The sequence below is a fragment of the Gopherus flavomarginatus genome, chromosome 2, assembly GCF_025201925.1.
Source record: "Gopherus flavomarginatus isolate rGopFla2 chromosome 2, rGopFla2.mat.asm, whole genome shotgun sequence".
Taxonomy (NCBI): Eukaryota; Metazoa; Chordata; order Testudines; family Testudinidae; genus Gopherus; species Gopherus flavomarginatus.
This window is the reverse complement of record NC_066618.1, coordinates 39,571,072-39,585,347: the sequence shown is the minus strand read 5'-3', so window position 1 is coordinate 39,585,347 and position 14,276 is coordinate 39,571,072. Positions and strand designations below refer to the sequence as shown.

Below are 14,276 nucleotides of genomic sequence, written 5' to 3'. Positions count from 1 at the left end.
ATATGGCTACAGTTTACAAAGCACAAAGCCATACAGACAGTTGGACTGGGGAGAACCACAGTGGTTGGGAGACAACATGGACCTGTGGTACTTCAGTGTAGATGGGGTTTGGCCCTTTAGGGAGCCATTAGAGCTGTGTGGATCTCAGGGGATCCACAGGTTCAAGGGGCCAAAGCAAATGACTGATTCATGGAGGGCAAACACTGCCTCATGAAGAAACAATCTGAGGGAAACTCCACAAGGGTAACCTAGCAATATTTTGTTTCCTTCCACCTCACCAGTGTTTTTCTCCAGTAGAGGATGATCTGGTCCTAAATGATTTGTACTCTGTAATGCAGAATTCTAACAGGAAGTGCACATCTCCTCTTTTGTGTGTTGTGTCATTTAATTAGGCACTGTCATGGATGCTAGACCCTAAACTTAACTTCTTTATTTTAATTTTTGGCAAAGTCTTTGCAATTCTATATATGTGATTTTATTTCAGAACATGCACAAATAAAGCAGTCCTCTGAACTATACATTCATGGCCAGACCAATGATAACCAACCGGGGTGGAGCCTTGGAGGAAGTAGTATTGTCAAGCCCAAGCATTCAAAAATCATGAGTCAGGCTCCTTAAAGTAACAAGATTTTTTAAAATAGTATATGTTAGTTTCATTTTTAATGCCTTCTAGTTTTTGACCCTTTAAGGTTTATGTTTTCAAGCTTTTTTCTTCAACCACAAAGGCTAGAAATTTAGTTTATTTAAAAAATGAAAGCTGAGATTCTCAGCTAATCACAGCTCCAGGAGCTGGAGCTTTAAGAAAAATTCCAGATATTGTGAGAGTTGCAACAAAATTGTGAGACTTGGCAAAACTGAAGAATTTAGATTGGTCTGTAGATAGGATATGTACTGTAAGGTATGCATATTACTGCATTGTCTCTGCCCATGCAGTAGGAGTGTATTCTTCCCATCACACAGAGATGTATATGACCCAAAGAAGGGTTCTGTGTAAGCTCAAAAGCTTGTCTCTCTCAGCAACAGAAGCTGGTCCAATAAAAAATATTACCTCACCTAGTCTGTTTCTCTATGTATAGTTGTCATTTAAAAAAAATCAATAAAATGTAATAAAAAAAGAAAAGGTTGCAGCCCAGAGCTACAATAAATGCTACTGGCTTTCTGTGCATGACCAGTTAGGCCAGGCAGACTAACAAATCCCAGAGCACTGATAAAAAGAGGAGGGTGTGTTGTATAGGGATCTAATAACTGTGGTGACAGAGTGTGGTCATTGTCCCTTTAGAGTCTGCAAATTTGCAATATTCTGTTGGCTGAGTTGCAGTTGGATTTGATTCTGGATGTGGTACCCAAGAATGAAGAGGTCTGGCTATAGCTTGTAAATAAATACTCACCCACTGTGCTAATGGGAATAATATTGGTTACTTTATATTTCTTGTTATTTAGAACCAATAAAAGTTTCTGAAGTTAAATAAAAAGTCATATTTGTCTCACTGCATTTCAAGATGTATACCAAAGTTTAAAGTTCTTTTGGCATTGAGGGAAGGAAAACCTTAAACCAAGAGGCTGGAGACTATGTGAGCAATAAGGAAGGCAGATTACTGGCAATGAACTCTTAACAGGTTTGGAAGATTATTCGAATTAGGACCTAGGGAAAGCAAGCAGGTGATGTGGGTGCCATGAAGAGCCAAGAGAAAAAAAAACAAAACATGTTAAGTTCTGTATTTCTAGCAGCAAAGGAACTCAAGAGAGATGTGCTACAGGTGTTGATCCAAGGAAGAGCAGGACTTCAGTTGAAGCAGCTAAGTAGTAATAGCCATACTGCTATAAACAGAACATATAGACAGATGCTTGAAATTTAAGACCAGGAACAATGTGAAATGCATGGCCTTGGAAAAGAAGAGAAACATTTGTGGTGTATCCAAGAGGTGGTGGGAATGATAAAAGTAAACAAGCTATGTTGATCTCTGGCTATAATGTTTGTTAATTTGTAAAAAGATAGACTATGGGAAAAGTTGCATTATATATAAAGGAAACCATGGATTCTAATAAAAAATCATATGAGGAACGAGGTGGACATAGAACAGAATCTACTTGGTTACCAAATTGAAGTAGCAGGGGACCCTTTTAGTCAAAGAACAACATATTTATAATACATATTTAGAAAAGTAAATGTCCTTGCCATGGCAGAAGAAGAGATCAGATTTGCACCTATTAATTCAGCAAAAGGTCCATATTGGGCAACCACAACTGATGTTCAAATTGCTTGGGCAAGGGCCATTTGCCTTGTGACTGTGAACTTTATTTGACTTTTATGTCCCAAACCAAGAAAGAAAGTTTCCCAGTGAAAAGGGAGGCTATTTTATGTCACATAGACTTAACCTATAGAATTCACTGCTGCAGGCGATCAGACTCAAATAATCTGATGAGATTTTGTGACTGAGTGCTGAGCAATGGAAACTACTCCAGCTATCTGGTCACTGCAACTCCAATTAGTTGCTTCAGAATAGACCTGATTAAGAAGAGCAGTGCCTAGATGGTGGATTGGGATGGGCTGAAGAAAGCTAAGAGGCTAACTAGCTCTGTAAGCAGAAGAGACATAGGAAGGAAGTTCAGTGGGGGAGGAAAGAGGAGAGAGAGAAAGAGAGGCTTTCAGAACCCAAATGGATCTTCCAGGAGGAAGATCCCTTCCCTCTCTCTTCTCCTTGGTCAAGAGAGTTAAGGACTATATATTATTGTAAATACAGGCTGCACGAGTTTGTGAAGCTGGTGGGGAGAACACTGTGAAATAAACCGCACTAAGTGCTTATCAGAAGGATGTCTACAGGCTGAGTGTAACTTGAAAACACAGAGGAGCAGGACCCCGCCCTGTCACAGATCTACAGAGGGATAAATAATTTCATATGCACCAAACTAATCGTATAGTTAAGCTAAGACCCATCAAGTCCCTGAATGCGAACTAGCCGAATTTTGTGTAATCATAGTAGAAGCTGATAGCCTGCAAGGATCAGGAAAGTTTTTATTTTATCCTTTGTGCTCAGTACCTTGCACAATGAGCTGCATATATCATAACTGAGGTGAAAATTGCCTTCCGTCAAAATTATCGTTATTGAGCTGTGCTTGAGGCAGGATACTGGACTAGATCACACTATTGGTCTGAGCCCATAAGGAAGCAGATTGAATTTTCAGGATTCCTAATATTTATTACAAACATTACATATTTTTAAATTGTAACAATACCTTTAAAGGGTCCAGTTCTGCATTGGCTTTGTCAAATATTCATTGTATTTGTCTTTATTCCCAAATAATGACTTCCATCCTGGCCCCATACAGTCCCTTCCATCACATGAAATTCAACATAGAACAGAAGGAAGAGCCTTAAAAAATCTGCACATTCAAAGTGCAGAAAGTTCAAAGCAGCAAAGTGTTTAACTTTCAAGGACCTAATCTAGCGCCCAACTAAATAAATGGCTGAAATTCCATTAGCTCCAGTGGGATCCGATCAAGCCATGATGCTTCCCAAGATAACCTGGGTTGTACGGCACCTCACCCCCACCTGCTGTCAGTGGGAGGAAGTCTTGTCTGTGTCAGCTGGAGATCAGTTCTTTGAAAGCACTAGCCTCTGGAAATTATAAGCACTGCCTTCCAGGCATCCAAAGGCTTCACACTGTCTGTGCAGGTTAGCGATGGGCACACGCCAACCTCTGTAGTGCTCAGCTCCTGTTCCACTGCATGCCCACAGAACTCCCAGATTCACTGTTCCCAAAGGATTAGTACATGTCAGCTTGCAAGATTCAACTCAGGATTGCCATGCCACAGTAGATGTACATATGAATATATAGATATAATGAAAACAAGAATAAATTTATCAAAGAACAGAGATCCAAATAGGAGAGTGAAAATACTGGAAACAAATGGTTACATATAATTTTGTTTTATAATGTGCTTTCTAGAGCCTAAACTTAACTAACAAGGCATTCCCCATATCCTACAAGATACCTTACCCCAAGTCCTTTTCTCAGCATTTTCAACCAGGTTGGCAGTGATACTTTTTCTTAAGATCGAGCCCACGGGTGACTTGTCCTCACAGATTGAAGGAATAACTGGAAGTTCATCTGCAGCCCAGATATAGTTTCAGAAGATCATTGTCTTACTCCTACACAGGATAATCCCACCTGTTTTATTTTTTTCCTGTAACCTCCACAAGCTATTGATTAGCATTTGGCTCAGACTGTAAGTGGGCATCCATTGTGAACCATACAATATTTACTCTGCACATAACCACTCAGCGCAAGATAAACAACTCTTTCTCCTGGCTGACAGGAGTACGCAGAGCAACTTTTCATGATTTGCCTTAACTCACTGATCTAGAAAACATAATTTTTAGTATATATACACATTTTCCATACATATATGTCAGAATGCTGTGTGACATAGTCTTTCTCTAGAGACTTTATATGACATGCTTTGGTGGACTAGTAGGTTGAAGCCTGACCAGGGATCTCTGTAACCCTTGTGTACCCCTGTGTCCTCTTCCAGCTGGCATCAAAAGGATCTTGGATCAGACAATGCCACCAGTGCTCTGCAGTATGAGTGTCACAAGCCTTGACAAAATTATTTCCCCCTTTGGCATATTTATGAAAAGTTCCTTATCATGATTTAGTCTATTAAATCAATTTATTATTTTACAGAAACCATTTACTCCTAACAGTAATACCTCTTTTGGAATTACTTGCTTCAGGAGCACAGTATGCTTTGTATTAGGCCTGATTGCTCAATGTGGCTTGAAGGAAAATGTATCCACATTTTAAATTTGATTGAATTGTTCTTTATCTTTGAGAAGACAGCTGAAGATGAAATACATTGTGTCTGCCGTTAGCTGCTGTTCTATTATCACATACTAATGTTATCTGATTGCTTCTTTCTCTTTAATATGGAAGTTTTAATTTTGATAGACTGATCTGAGCATCAGTAGCCTTATAAATCAACAGGAAAAAAATCTTGAATGCAGACTATGAACCTTTCAGCGAAAGAAAGGAAGAGAACACAATAATATTACAGATGGCCTTTAATGAGAATGAACAGCAGTATGGGTAGTCAGTACCCATAAGTGCCATTGCAGGAAAGTATATTTGAAAGTATTTATGAAAACAAATATGTAGGGGCATATTCTGCCCTCAGATGAACATACAAGGATCCCATTGACTTCAATCAGAGCCATATGCCCAAATCTCAGGGAAAAATCTGATCCAAAGCAACTTTTTCAAACAGTAGGCCAAATTCTGCCCTCACATACACATGTACAGCTCTCCACAGCTTTTCATCATTAGTCTGGTCTAAATCCAGTCTATACATGGTATGTATACAGTATAGCAGTGGTAAATAGTCTGCAAATACAATCTAGTATTTTTCCAAAAGTAGGAGGTACAAAATAATGTATCCAGTAGTGTGAAATGTACTCCCACCTTCCTCAAGTCTGTCAGTCTCTTCATACCTGTGCCCAAACCAAGCAGACTCACAGTGAAATTCTATCCCAAGTGCCACTATGACACATCTCAGAAAACAACATGATCTTAGACGAATAATACGATGAATTTAAAAAAAAATCCATGGAGTACATTCTTCAAATCCATGAATTTGGCTGCAATTTGCTAGAACTGGTCTCAACTGAGTAGTAATTAAAAAAAAAAAAAGATGAGCAAAATCCATTAATCCAGTTTAGCCAAAACATGTAATGATGTACATTGGAAAACATAATCCCAACTATACATATAAAATGATGGGGTCTAAATTAGCTGTTACCACTCAAGAAAGAGTCATTGTGGACAGTTCTCTGAAAACATCCACTCAGTGTGCAGCTGCAGTCAAAAAAGCAAACAAAATGTTGGCATCATTAAGAAAGGGATAGATAATAAGACAGAAAATATCATATTGCCTCTATATAAATCTATGGTACATCCACATCTTGAATATTGTGTGCAGATGTGATCGCCCCATCTAAAAAAGATATATTGGAATTAGAAAAGGTACAGAAAAGGGCAACAAAAACTATTAGGGGTATGGAACGGCTGCCGTATGATGAGAGATTAATAAAACTGGGACTTTTCAGCTTGGAAAAGAGACGACTGGCGGGGGGTAAGACAGAGGTCTATAAAATCATGACTGGTGTGGAGAAAGTAAATAAGGAAGTTTTATTTACTCCTTCTAATAACACAAGAACTAGGAGTCACCAAATGAAATTAATAGGCAGCAAGTTTAAAACAAACAAAAGGAAGTATTTTTTCACATAACATACAGTCAACCTGTGGAACTCTTTGCCAGAGGATGTTGTGAAGGCCAAGACTATAACAGGGTTCAAAAAAAGAACTAGATAAGTTCATGGAAGGTAGGTCCATCAATGGCTACTAGCCAGGATGGGCAGGAATGGTGTCCCTAGCTTCTGTTTGCCAGAAGCTGGGAATGGGGAACAGGGAATGGATCAGTTGATGATTACCTGTTCTGTTCATTCCCTCTGAAGCACTTGGCATTGGCCACTGTCGGAAAACAGGATACTGGGCTAGATGGACCTTTGGTCTGACCCAGCATGGCCATTCTTATCATCTTATGATCTCATGCTGAAAAATTATATAGTTTCCCATTCATGTAAATAAAATAAAATAATAATCTAATTATTCTGCACACACATAACCCAAAGCTGAACTTTTCACTTAAAACTTTGCAAGTGGTTAGTCCTAACATAGTTGCCATACAATTTAGAAAAAAGCATTACATTGTTATGTACGAGTGTAGAACAAAATTTATACCAAATTTAGGCTTGTAATACTATCAAAATTACTGTGGTGTGATGTAAACAGATATCATAGATAATCCATAACTGCAGTTTGGAACTAGTACACCACAGCAAAGTGGCAGTGTTGGGTATAGGTTCCCTTTGATAACCATATGTGTATGAATACTTGGATGTGAGCCTGTCTGACACTGTTAATTTGCAGTTGATCATGTACTTAAATTCACGACAGGGGTTACTCTAGTCAACCATATCCTCACAAAACCTGTGTCTGGACACCTTTTAAAGGCTACATGATAAATTAACACAAAAGAGTGGATTGCTGGTTGTAAAAGGAGAGAGCTTGGATTATGTGGGATGACAAAATTCCTGTCAGACTGGAGGAACTGGTGGGGGAGGCTAGCTCTGGGGCAGAAGTGGTGGTAGTAAGGGGGATACCTTAATCAGAAGGTGGCAACCTGTGGGATAAGAGAATCCTCCTAAGAGGGCTGCCAGCATTGGTGGAAGGGGCAGGAATGGGCTGGAACACTGTGAACACAACGTTAAACTATAGTGGTACCATTAAAATAGACAGAGGAAAGTGTAAATTAATTTTAATCAAAGTTAACTACTTATATTCAGGACCAGACTTAGGGGTGGACAATGTGGGTGACCACCCAGGGTGCCCTCGTTGGGGAGAGGGGGGCGCCTTGGTCAAGAGGCTGCAAAAGGACACTGAGCTCCTAGGTAATAACATGCCCACTTGGGAGGTGAGGTAAAGGGGGCTGCAGGGTGGGAGCCAGGCACTCTCACACATTCCCTCCCAGAAGCATGACACCAGCAGTGCTGCCACCCCTCCACCTGCTGCTCAGGGAAACTGGGCAGGAATTGGGCACCTGGGCTCACTTTGCCGACCCACCTGCTCTGCTCAGAGAATGAGCTCTTCCTCTATGACGCCTTCCCTGAGGGATTCCTGTGAGGGCTGAGCAGCAAGTTTGCCCATGGCACCATTTTCCCTAAGGCCAGCCTTGCTTGTATCAGTGATATTCCCAGAGTCTGTGAGAAATGAAAACAAGATTTGCATATGTGGCCATAAAAGTCTTGCCACACAGGAATTTCAAACAACCAGCAGAGACAGCAGGTGTTAGCCAATTAGTCTCCCCCAGGTGCATTGACCAGTTTATTGATGAGACTCTTAAATGAACTAATAAATGTCTTAGTCTTCCAAAAGAAATGCAGCACACACACACCAAGTTATGCATGAATTGTACGGCATTTAATCTGCAGTTTTTCCATCTGTCCTGGTCACTATTGTCTGTGCACACGTGCCTATTTATGCATGATCACATAATGAAACTATATTTAGGAACTGGAAATCATTTAAGTCACTAAGTATGCAGGTGGCATGCAATCCAAGGTATCAGATAACAGATGTGATAGCTGAATACCCAGGATCATGTCATGATTCATTATTGGAAGACAGGCTCATAATTCACAGCTTTTTGAATATGGTGATATTCAAAGTAGTTAACTTTTTATGTAACTATTTACAAAAATTAACTATAAGTAAAAATATGGTTTTGCTGTAAACCTTTCTTTATGCATAGAACAGAAGTTACCCACTCAAAAACTGGCTAATTATTTCCTTTACAACATCCCCAATCTCCAGTAAAAATAAATTAAAATTAGTCCCATAATCTTACCAGTTCAGCTAATGAAAGAACTCAAGTCTTCTTAAAAATCAGATTCAGATGTCTAGACATCTGGTGGAATGTTATTATGCTGCTCTCAGAAAGTCTGGGAGATATTCCCAATGTGGTATTCTTTGCATAATATTGCCATCAGAAGTAGTCTATCTAGGCAGAAAGTAATGAATAAAAAAATAATAATTTATCAAAGTCAGAGGAGATACATTTGACCAAAAAAGGTAATTTACCATTGAATCTTGTTAAAGTACAGCCAGACTAGCAGAATACTTGTTAAAGTTTTGCACAATTGCATATGAAAGCATAAACTACAATCTTAATTTTTTCAGAATCAAATAACATATTATTTGGAGTACTGTTTTTCACTTTTACTCTTTCAGAGCCAAAATGCTTTACTGCGTCTTTTGTGCAGAAAAAATATTTGAGGCAATATCACATCATATTCCTCTTCTCGCTTCTGTTCTGTATAACCTCCCCTTGTAAATGTTGAAATTGATCTTATCCCTGCATTTTTTCACTTGTGGGAGGCATTTTTCTGCTGACTATGCTGTTCAGAATAGTGACATGAACATTGTTATTGGTAAGTGGCTCTAATGTTAGCCGTGGCACTATGAACAAAGTCAGCACATTTATAAGAAATTTCTGTCTCCTTATTTACCTGCTGCTTCTTAACAACTGGATTTTTTCTGCCATATTGTGATATATGCCCGCAATTACTCATTTAGTGAAATAATTTTTATTTTCTTCTGTGTGTCTTCTAATAACTAATTAGTTATGACATGACTTTCTCTTGGAGAGGTGTAGTCTGGTTAACCAAGGAGCCAAAACCTCCTGAACTCAAGATCCTGAGTTTCACACTTCCTTTGTGGGCTCGTGGGCTTCCAGAACCCAGGCTCCAGCCCAAGCCCATATGTCAATACCACACTTAAACTGCTCCAGATCCTGAGCACCATGAGTCTGAGTCAGCTGACATGGGCCAGACACTGTTGTTTAATTGTCACGTAGCCATACGTTTAGTTCTAGAAGGGCCTTAAGGAGCAACCCAGTGTAAGGGGTGATGGATACAGCTGGGCCCACCCGGAAGAGTCCTGAAAAGGAATTGTGACTCTTAGGCTCAAGTGTTTCCCTGCTGCTGCTTTGCTCATGGGATGGAAGTAGCATACTATCACCCTTTTCTATGTGTGCTTCACTTCCCACTTCTTACCAGCTTAGCTCTGTTGACACATTGGAGAGGTAAAGCCAACTCTCTACACTTATCCTGCAGCCGCTCAGGAGGGAGTACTAGTCAAGTAAATCCTGCTCTCTTTCCACTCCATATGAAGCTGCTCAGAAGGGTGGGATTTTATTCCTATTTGAGGTTGCATAGGGTCTCGGGGTCTTCTGCCAGTTTTCCATTCTTCTTCCTCGTTCTCCTTTTCTCTTCATTTCCAGCCTTCCCCTTTCTCTTCTTAGCCCTTTTTCTCCATCCTTATAGTCTCTTCCTTCCCTTTCTCTATTCTCCAGACCTCCATCTATTCTCCTTCTAAGGGACCAGAATTTTTTTCCCTCTGCCTTTCAATGAGGAAAATAAAAACCTCAGCAGCCATATTTTCTGTATTCCCCTTCTTCCACTGGAGGAGAAGGAAGACAATCCACTGGGCCAGTGTCAAATGTACTAGAAAGTCAACTGTTTGCTTCCCACATAGGAGCCAGATGAACCAATAATTGGAAAAATAGCCAACACACAATGGAGAGAGAATGGTGACTACAACTATGGAAATGCTATAGAGAGATACAGAAGTATATCTGTAAATAGTTAGTTAAAATAAAGAGCGACATTGACTGGCACATAAGAATATGAAGCATTTTTCATAAGTTAGGTTGAGTAAGGTTTTTGAGAGTATGCACTGCAATGGCATCTTGAGTGCAACTTTTAATAACTCTGCTTCTATCTCTCACTATGGCTGTCAAGCCCATGCCTGCCCACCTACCTGCTGTTATTCTTAGCAGAGGATTGGGAGTTGCAGTTCTCAGTGGTCTGGATGACTGCAATCATGAAACAGTGTTTTCAGGCTTTTGATACATGTATGTATGGCCTCCCCCCACATAGCCACCCAAGACAAGCACTAATTAAAGCCACATTCCCTGCTGTTACCAGATTTGCCTGTTAATTTGGGATATGCTCATTTATTAGGGTTAATCTTCTTGGGGGGAAGGTTCTGTAATTATATTAATGTACTGCTTGCATCACTTGTGTTTCCTCTCCTTCTCCCTTCTGCAAGTCCCCTCCCAATGCAGCTATCCTGCAAGATCTAGGTTCCCTAGGGCTGGGTTCCTCCAGCCCCAGAATCAGATGAACACACACACACAGAGCAAGTCTGAGTGGACACTGGGTCAATCAGCACTCTCAAGCTGACCCCTTTTATGTCCCTGGACTCAGTGGGCTGGGTCAAGCAGAACTTCCAAGCTGCTATCCTCGTATGTCACAGGTTCAGCACATCCCTATCCCCACTTTCATGTTACAATTGTTCTGGTAATAACCCACTTGATGAGCAAACCCCACAGTAGTTTGGGTGCTACAGGGATCTTAAGCTTAGGGGAGAGGAGAGTTGCTGCAGAGTAAATGGGGAAGCCAAAAACACAAAAGAGTAAAGTTCAGAGAGAGAGGAAGGGAAGCAACCAGCTTAACCATAAAAGTTATTTATTGAATAATAGTGATAATCACACCAGGAGAGCCTAAACAAACATAACAGTTACATTATTAAAGATTACAAAAACTGATCAAACAAGTCTGTTAAAAGGTTATACTTGTGGTAGAAAAGAAAACACAGAGAGAGAGAGCTGGGGTCTCACCAATCCATGAAGCTTAACTGGTCAGGGTTCCCAGGTGGTGGTGGTAGCTCAGGATCCTGAGTGCTGGAGACAGGCAGAGCCCCCAGCACAAACAGTCAGGAGAAGATGGACTCCCAGTGGAACTGATGCAGAGTTTGAATCCAGGCATCAGAACACTTACTTGAGTGTGGGTAGAGTGTTTTTGTAGGGAAACAACAGTGGTTCAAGGGAGAGCACTAGATTTGTTTATGGGTAAACTGATGACTCAAAGGTTTTCTTTAGGCTAGACAAGAGGAACTGATCATTCTTGGCTATGGGTGGTGTTCCTTCAGGGGAGCTTACAATGCAATTAGGCAGCTTCAGTATTTTGGATATCAGTCGAGGATTCATTACTAGAATTGGTCTGATAACTGCTGAGCTGGGTGTGTGCAGGCGTAGGTTCATTAACATCTGGAGCAGAGATCCCCCATCATGCAGTGCTTCCCTGCTTTTCTGGTCCCAAATTTCAGTGCAGTTCTTGCCTTGAGATCTCTGTTCTCCACTCTGTATGCTAATGGAGATGCCTCCTTGTCCCATCTTCGATGCAGATGAGGCTAGGGGAGTTGCCTTAATCCTGTCACCCTTGTCTGGAGGGGTTTAGGGGTGTCTCCCACTGCCTTTTCATTGCTTTCTGTAAGTCTTTCTTCAGATCGGTTTTGGTTCAAGCAGAGGCTGGGGGGAGGGTGTTCTTCATGAGTCAGACAGGTTGGATGCTGTACCCTGGTTCCCCAAGAACACAGAGCTGACTGGTATCACTGGTTGCTAGATATCACCATCCATCTTCTTTGCCCCAGCTCTGCTCAGCTCTCCAGTTACCCAGCAGATATCCCCATGGAAAAGAGACCTGGCACAATGCTGCTGGTGGCAGATGATCAGTCTGATTCTCTTGGCAGCTGTAGCTGTGTGTGCTTCATGCAGCTAACATTCACTTTTCTTTGCAGGAGTGAAATTGTGGAGCAACAGATAGGGGGACACATACTGCAGGAACAGTAGGGAAATCTCTAAATTAGCTGCCTATGGCTTGTTCTTGGGGCAGAGCCGAGGCTGACGGAGGTGGATCCAAGATGACCAGCTTTAGCCCCTGTTTCACTCTCACCGCATTGCTCTTCCTAAGTCTCCTAAGTCCATTTGGGAAATCTAATTTGCCCAAGTGCCTACGCTGATATGGGCACAAAATAAATGAGAGATTTAATTATAAAAAGAAATCTATGAACACTTATTGTAATTAATCCCACCATGAAGCTGATGTCATATTCTAAAATTTACAAGTAAATATTCACAATTTCCAGTTCGGCTTGGGAACTCTTCTCCATGCATATCATGCTGGTTTGATTCCAAGGCTGCATTTTTTTTATGGGGTGCATGGGGACTTAAAAAATTCAAAACCTATTAACAATAATGAGTATTTAGAAGTGAATTTGGCTCGAATTTTGTAGGAGCTTTTGGTAACTACTAAATGGCCAGGCATTTTAAAACTGAAGGAGACAATAAATGGGTTCATCTGTAGGTTGTGTCATTTCATCTCTCTCTTTGATGTATTATGCGTCTTAATTCTCCACTGACCTATGCTTTGCCAAGCCTCAGCAAGGAGGCACTGCTACAATTTTAAACAATCTGCCTACTTTAATTTACATTCAAGACTGTTAAAATTCACTAACACAGCATAGGCTCATTTTAAATCCTACTGCTTTTAACAAGTTATAATTGAAAATAGTAATAGATGCAGTTTTCAATTTATTTTAAAACATACAAACAAAATGCAGTGCTTTATCTTATTGGGCAGTCATGGCTAAATACATTTAATCAATATCCACAGAGGGAAGTACAGTCTTACAATTTACAATAAAAACAGATGAAAACAACTCAATAGATCTGCAATAAAAAACGTATTAGTCATAACTGACCATTTGGCAAGGAGACAAGAGATGCTTGATGTGCTTTTATTTGTAAGGATAATGACAGAGACCATTTTCATTAAGGTAAAGTTGGTTGTTTAGATATAATTTATATTTTAACACTGGAATACACCATTCATAGAAGGGCTGAATATCCATCTAACATCAGTGATTGAAATGCTGACTCCAAAACTGTTGTAAGACGAGCTCATAAATCTTTCTGGTAGGGATGAGAGAACCTGAAAAGATTCCACTTCCCAAGCACTCAAACTTTTATAAAAGTTGTAATGTGCACAGTAGGAGGGAAAGTGTTCAGTTTAAATGAATTCACCCATTTGTTCTAATTAGATTGTTTTGGATCTCGTGACATCATGATAAAACCACCACATTTGTGGATTCCTTGTTTGGACAGTTCCCAGAGTTGGATCCTACAAGCCATTTTAGCCCAAACTCTTCTGTTCCTGATATCATCCACTTCTGCCCTAGATGTGAAATCTTTCCCTATATTGTGCCTGTAGGATGGAGTATATGGATGCACACTGACCAGCAGAAGCTCAGATACCATGGAAAATAGTTATTGTACATAGATCCCAGAGTCATTGTGTCTGAGGCAGGAACAGTTTCTGCAGCAGCTTTAGGGAGCTCAGACCTAAACAACGTTTCTGCACTCTTTGACAAGTTTACATTATGAGCTCCATGCAGCATGTGGCCATTTCCACTGTTGTATGATGAGGGGGCTGGAGCACAGGTTGGGGTTGGATAAACTGATGGTGAAGAAGGAAGAACAGGATCTGCAAGTCACAAGAAACAAGGAAGATTAATTATCTGGATAGAATGAGATGGGGGCTCTAAGGAAGGATGCAGGGTCTAAACTGAACAAATGGGAAGGGGGATCACAGCATGAAAGAGGCATTGCAAGCTGCTGGTGGAGCAGGAGCAGGGGTTGACAGCTAGGAAAGATTGAGTGGGCAAGGTAGGGAATGGGAGACAATATGAGAAAGCATGGTCTCTGCCACCCATCCATTCACTCATACCCACCCACTCACAGCCACGGACACCTTGCTA

General features: G+C 40.6%; 1 protein-coding gene across 1 annotated transcript in view; it reads right to left on the bottom strand.

Moving 5' to 3' along the window:
* Nucleotides 1-985: 985 nt before the first annotated feature.
* Nucleotides 986-14,276, bottom strand: part of LOC127044581 (LIM zinc-binding domain-containing Nebulette) — a 557,001-nt gene continuing 543,710 nt past the window's right edge. The window contains exon 10 of the transcript XR_007772528.1: nt 986-1,053. The gene's annotated coding sequence lies outside the window, so the exon portion shown is untranslated. The remainder of the gene's footprint in view (nt 1,054-14,276) is intronic.